Here is a 7270-nt window from a genome sequence, read left to right on the forward strand (position 1 = left end):
TTTCTATGGCGTCCACCTCTTTACTTCAAATACTCACATTACTTGTAGTTAATTCACCACAATGAATTTCCTCCAAGGGATCTCTTGCAAGTACCTGTGGTAAGCTTTCTTCAAAAATATCATCCATTATATCAGTCACATCAATTAAACAATAGTTTTCCTCTAGCATAGGTTCTTTCAAAACCTTCCCTAAATTAAAAGTGATATTATCATCTCTAACATAAAGGGTTAGTTTTCCATTTTTCACATCAATTATGGCTCCTGCAATGTGGAGGAAAGGCCTACCTAATATAATGGGAATTTGTGTATCCTTAGCCATGTCTAAAACAAAAAAATCTATAGGGATAAAAAATTTACCAACTTTAACAGGAACATCCTCTAAAATACCTAAGGGGCATTAAACAGAACGGTCTGCCATCAATAAAGTAATGTTAGTAACTTTTAAATCACCCATATTAAGTTTAGAACACACAGACAATGGCATAACACTAACACTAGCACCCAAATCACATAATGCTTTATCTATGAAGACATTACCAATATGACAAGGGATAGAAAAACTAGGATACTAGGATCCTTTTAAGTTAGTAAGGGATTTATTTTGCAATAAAGCACTACATTCCTCTGTAAAACCTACAGTTTCTACCTCATCAAAGACCCTTTTCCTAGTCAAAATATCTTTCACAAATTTAGCATATGCAGGAACCTGAGTAATTAAATCAGTGAAAGGAACTGTTACCTGCAAATTTTTCACAACCTCCAAGAACTTACCAAATTGCTTATCAAACTTACTCTTCAAATGTATATTTGGGAATGGAAGTTTGATAACTGGGCCCTGCACATCTCCACCCTTTTCCTGAGATTTACCCTGCAAATAAACATTAGAAGGATTAGTTTTCTCTTGTAGCCCTGCAGGGTTAGTAACATTAGTACTTGGAACAAGGGAATCAGGATTAGCAATCGGTTCATCATCCTTGTGCATAGGAGGCCCATCATAGTGTGAACCACTCCTTAGAGTAATTGCATTAGCATGATTCGTAGGGTGGATTAGTTGCGATGGTAAGGCTCCCTGCTGACGGGTTTGTAGGATAGATGAAATCTGCGCAATTTGATTATCCATAATTTTATTATGAGCTAGAATCGAATCAATTTGTGCATCCTTACTCTTCATGTGCTTTTGCATACTTGATAGCATCGCTCTAATTTCTGACGAAGTAGGGTTAGAAGATGAGGAGGGTTGTGATTGGGTTTTCTGGCCAGAGTTAGGATGGTAATATTTTTGATGTGGTGGTGGTTGTTGTTATGGAGTTGGAGTATGAATTATTTTGCCTATAGGTTTGGAAGGCATTAACTTGCTCCATGGAACTCCTATAATCTTGCTCCCAATGTCCTACAATTCCACAATTTTCACAAAAAGCTTCATTAATATTATTGACAGCAGAAACATTAGCTACAGAATTAGGAATAGCAGTACTAAGATTATCTAATTTCTGGCAAATAGATGTTAATTGAGCCTGCACAAAGGATATGGAATCAACATTATGTTTTCCTTTGTTAGCATACCCTCTAGTATTCCCATATTGGGAATTATGAATTTCCATATCTTCGATAACTTGACCTGCATTATCAACATTAAGATTCATAAATCTCCCACTAGCTTCAGAATCTAGAATTGTTCTAGATGTATTTCTAAGCCCATTGTAAAAGGCTTGAATCAATTGCTATTGTGCTAAATTATGGTGGGGGCACTCTCTCTGCAGATCCTTGAACCTTTCCCAAGCGTCATATAAAGTTTTATCTGGCTCTTGGGCAAAGTTTTGAATTGCACTTCTTAGTAAAGCTGTTCTTTGTGTAAGGTAATATTTATTATAAAAATTTAAAGCATAGTCAATAATACCAAGTGCAGTTTTATTCAAACCATTAAACTACATTTTAGCTTTTCCACATAAACAAAAGGGAAAAAGAATCTCCTTGATTTGGTCTTGCGTGACCCTAGCTTGCCTAATGGTATTGCAATACTGACAGAAATATGCAATGTGAAGATTAGGGTCTTCACCCTTAGCTCCACTGAATTGCTTTCTCTTGATCATCGTGATGAATTGGGGCTTGATCTTGAATTGCACTCCATCAAGAGCTGGAGTAAGAGTAAGATGTGGAAAATCTGTCAGGGACGGATGCGAATAATCACTAAGCTTGCGAGCTGGAGGAGGTGGTGGTTGTGCCGTCATCTCTAATTTAGTTTCTGAAGAAACTTCCGAATCGCTAGAATTAGATGGAAGTTCCAAAGGTGGATTACCTTCAAAAGTGTCTCGTACCTGTCTGTAAAGGTTCTTCTGTCTATGAAAAGATTGTTCGATTTTAGGATCGAATGGAATGTAACCTGATCTAGAACCCCTAGGTATAAACACAGTACTAAACAAACAAATATGAGAAATTTGTCTCAAAGAACTTGCGTTCTTTAAGATTAGAGAGAATAATCTAGACTACAAAATCAATTAGAAATAAAAATAAAACCGTTTCCCCGGCAACGGCGCCAAATTTTGACAGGATAAAGTTGTATCACCTAGTTAAAAATAAAACCTAAGTCCTCTAACTATGCAAATAGGGAAGAAGGGTCGAACCACATGGAAACGAACCAACTTAGTCCTAATTAAATTAAATAATATAAATTACTAAGTAACTAAATTATTAATATGAAAAGTATTAAACTACGAAGATCAAAGTTTTAGGAGAAAAACAATTAATAAAAGCCTAGGGTAAAGGTTCACCAATAAATAATATTCCAGGGTAAAACACAATAATCAATCATCAATGCATTAATTAATCAGATCATAAAGGGCTTTTTCGCTACGTATTACAATCACGGAATTAATCTACTGGTATTAAATCGCATCTTTCGAGTCTTGACTTAACCATTTATAAATTAACCTGCCTATTGAAATTAAGCTTAAACATTAATTCTCATCTGCCAAATCTCGAATCAATATTGCAAAACTCATACAATTAAACCAGGCCTAGTCTAATTGCATTGACAATCAACAATAATAAATTAATCAAGCATTGACAATCAACAATAATAAATTACCTTTTCATATTATTTATGGATCCCCACAACCCTAGAAATTAATCTACTTACACATAATTAAATCTAAACTAATCAAAGCAATCAAGCAAAACATGATAAACAAAGCAAATAAATTATGAAATAAAAGGGGAAGAAATTATTACCAAAGTTAACGAAAATAATGAATTGAATTAAACCAAGAGTTGTAGAGAGAGAAACAAGAGAGAAGTTTAAGCTTAAGAGAAGATTAAACTAATGAGAGGGAGATAATTGTATCAAAAGCCACTAAAACGTATTTATACCAAACATAAAAATCCTAATTAAAATCTAAGTAATAATCGCCGGAAAATAGCTCCATGACATGCGCCCGGTCAGGCGAGGCACCGCCCGGCCGGGCCCGCGTTTACGATCCTCAATGCATCTCTCGCGCCCGGTCGGGTGCGAGACAGGGCAAGAAGCAGCTTCCTTGGTCATCCGCCCTACCAGGTCGGGCGCGCCTCAGGGCGAGGGCTCACCCGATCGGGCGAGGCTAATTGGGAAAACTTGGACTAATGATTGGGCTTCAACTCTTTAGCCCAATCCGGATTTCCTCTTTGGGGCTTGATAACTTGATCCAATGCCTCGGCTTCTCCTATGTCGAGCCCTTAATCACCGGTTTGATAACTCTACAGGCCTTGGGCTATGAAAGATGGTCGTGCTCCTCCAATGCTCGTAGTTGCTCTAAATAATCCTAGGAAAATGCTCCAAATATGCAATTTCCTACAAAATGCTACAAAAACTACGAAAACACTAGAAAGCACACATTAGCAATAAAAGTGGCTTTAAAGAGCCAAAAATACTCCTAATTATGACCAAGGAACGGGGGTAAATCACTATATAAAATAGACATATCAGCAAACGAAGCATTGTTGCTTGGTGCTAGGCACACGAAAGCGTTGGGCTTTATTTTGCATTTTGGCCGTTTTAATTATTTTAATTATGATTATTAATTTTAATTAAAATTTCAGAGGCTAGGCCTCGGTTTTGAGCGGCACTTGCAAAATTTTATTTTGGCAAAATTTTGGGTTTACCGGCTTAATTAATTGGATTAATTAAGATGGATGCGAAATTTAGTGGGAGCTTCAATTTTAATTGCGCTAAATTACATAATCGGTTAACCAATTTTGACTAGTTTTAATTAGGCGCGTTAATCGGATTAACCACCTAAATTAGTTACTAGTTTACACATGTTTGTACATTGTTACTTGTTTATCGTTGTAAAATGCTTGGGCCATTCACAAATAGTGAATGGATGAATGGAATGTATATTCTCCCATAGGTTTTATAAAAATGGCAACTAGTGGGGCCCAATTAGGATAGAAAATACAGAATGCGCTCCGTCATGTATTTTTGTAATTCTAAATACGGTCTGCGAACCGTTGAGTATTTTTATACCTTAATATTTAGATTAGTCCTAATCGTAGATACTAGTATTTGCATTATTTTGGTCATGTCTTGAAGACGGGTGTTCTTGGAAGACGAAGCCATGAAGTTTCAAATGAAGATCCTTGAAGACTCAACGGGTCATGCTAGTTGCCAAATGCATCATTTATTTATGTTTTTGATATATATTTATGAATATATGTATGAATAATATGTTAGATGCATGTTTAGGATTTTTAATGTTGCGATGATTAATTAAGTTCACTTAAATCAACCAACATAGAAATCCTAGGTCCCTAAAATATTGAGTAAAATTAGTCATACCAAAACAACACTTACCGACCTATTGAGAGTAGTGATGGGCTACTGATATATCTATTTTATATAGTGATTTACCCCCGTCCCTTGGTCATAATTAGTAGTTTTTTTGGCTCTTTAGAGCCACTTTTATTACTAATTTGTGTTTTCTAGTGTTTTCGTAGTTTTGGCTGAGTTTTGTAGGAAATTGAACACTTGAAGCATTTTCCCGGGATTATTTGGAGCAACTACGAGCATTGGAAGAGCACGATCATCTTTTGTAGCCCAAGACCAGTTAGAGTCATCAAACCGGTGATTAAGGGCTCGACTTTGAAGATACTGAGGCATTGGACCGAGTGATTAAAGCCCCAAGGAGGAAATTTAGTTTGGCACGAAGTTAATAGCCCAAACAAGAAGTCCAAGTCACCCCAAGTGGCCTCGCTCGGGTCAGGCACCTGACCCTGAGGCGAACCCGACCGGGCGCGAGAGATGCTCTCGAAGGAAAAAGGCGGGCTCAGCCGGGCGGTGCTTCACCCGATCGGGCGCGTGTCTTAGATTATTTATGGCGATTTTACTTAGTTTCTAATTAGGATTTTTAGAGGCTTCGTATAAATACGTTTTTAGTTGTTTTGATACGATTATCTCTTCTCTTAGTTTTTCTCTCTCTACTTAGTTTCTAGCTTAAACTTCTCTCTTGTTTTCTCTCTCTACAACTTTGTTCTTTAATTCAATTCATAATTTCCGTTAACTTTGGTAACTAATTCTTCTCTATTATATTTCAGTAATTTAATTTCTTTAATTCATCATGTCTTGGTTATTTGCTTTGATTAGTTTAGATTTAATTATGTGTGGGTAATTTATTATTTTTGATTGTCAATGTTTGATTAATTTCCTATTGATTGATTTAATGCTATGCAATTAGATTAGGCCTGGTTTAATTGTATGAGTTTTGCAATATTTATTCGAGAGATGAGAATTGTTGTTTAGGTTTATTTCAATAGGCAAATTAATTTATAAATGGTTAAGTCAAAATTCGAGAGATGCGACTTAATACCGGTAGATTAATTCTGTGATTGTAATATGTAGCGAAAGCCTTTTATGATCTGGTTAATTGATGCATTGATGATTGATTATTATGTTTTACCCTGGAATATTATTTATTGGTGAACCTACCCTAGGCCTTTATTAATTGATTTCTCCGTACTTTAATCTCCTTAGTTTAATTCTTTTTACAACAACAATTTGGTTACTTAATAATTTAGATTATTTTTATTAATTAGGAATAAATTGACTTGTTTCCCTGTGGTTCGACCTTACTTCCCTGTCTTCTTTAGTTAGAGGACTTAGGTAATTCTTTTGATTAGGAGATACGACTTTATCCTGTCAAAATTTGGCGTCGTTGCCGGGGAAACGATTTTATTTTTATTTTTGATTGTTTTTGTAGTCTAGATTATTCCTATAGTCTTAGAGAACGCAAGTTCTTTGAGACAAATTTCTCATATTTGTTTGTTTAGTTCTGTGTTTATGCCCAGGGGTTCTAGATCAGGTTACATTTCATTCGATCCTGAAATCAAACGATCTTTTCATAGGCAGAAGCAGAAGAATCTTTTCAGACAGGTACGAGCTACTTCTGAGGGTAATACACCTTTGGAACCCCCATCTGATTCTAGCGATTCAAAAGTTACTTTAGAATCAGAATTAGAGATGGCGAATCCACCACCACCTCCTCCAGCTCACAAGCTTAGCGATTATTCGCAGCCGTCCCTAACGAATTTTCCACATCTTACTCCTACTCCAGCTCTTGATGGGGTAAAATTCGAGATCAAAATCCAGTTTATCACGATGATTGAAAGAAAGCAATTTTGTGGAGCTAAGGGTGAAGACCCTAATCTTAATATTGCAGATTTCTGTCAGTATTGCAATACCATTAGGCAAGCTTGGGTCACGCAAGACCAAATCAGGGAGATTCTTTTTCCCTTTTCTTTATATGGAAAAGCTAAACTATGGTTTAATGGTTTGAATAGAACTGCACTTGGTATTACTGACTGGGAAACTCTTGCTTTAAATTTTTATAATAAATATTACCCTGTAGAAAGAACAGCTTTACTAAGGAGTGCAATTCAAAACTTTGCCCAAGAGCCAGATGAAACTCTATATGAGGCTTAGGAAAGGTTCAAGGATTTGCAGAGAGAGTACCCCCACCATAATTTAGCACAATGGCAGTTGATTCAAGCTTTTTATAATGGGCTTGGAAACATATCTAGAAAAATTCTAGATTCTGCAGCTAGTGGGAGGTTTATGAATCTTAATGTTAATAATGCAGGTCAAGTTATCGAAGATATGGAAATTCATAATTCCCAATATCGGAATACTAGAGGGTTTGCTAACAAAGGAAAACATAATGTTGATTCCATATCCTTTGTGCAGGCTCAATTAACATCTATTTGCCAGAAATTAGATAATCTTAGTACTGCTATTCCTAATTCT

At 36.0% G+C, this 7270-nt stretch overlaps 2 non-coding genes across 2 annotated transcripts; one reads left to right on the top strand and one right to left on the bottom strand.

The window, feature by feature from the left end:
- The first annotated feature begins 1731 nt into the window (after window positions 1-1731).
- On the top strand, window positions 1732-1838 carry LOC145583639 (small nucleolar RNA R71). Its single transcript, XR_014100253.1, has one exon. It is a non-coding gene; the product is annotated as a small nucleolar RNA R71 (small nucleolar RNA).
- A 5048-nt stretch (window positions 1839-6886) lies between these two features.
- LOC145583658 (small nucleolar RNA R71) lies at window positions 6887-6993 on the bottom strand. Its single transcript, XR_014100265.1, has one exon. It is a non-coding gene; the product is annotated as a small nucleolar RNA R71 (small nucleolar RNA).
- Between the last annotated feature and the right edge of the window lie 277 nt (window positions 6994-7270).

Source organism: Chenopodium album, chromosome 15, assembly GCF_948465745.1.
Source record: "Chenopodium album chromosome 15, dcCheAlbu1.1, whole genome shotgun sequence".
NCBI classification, from domain to species: Eukaryota; Viridiplantae; Streptophyta; class Magnoliopsida; order Caryophyllales; family Amaranthaceae; genus Chenopodium; species Chenopodium album.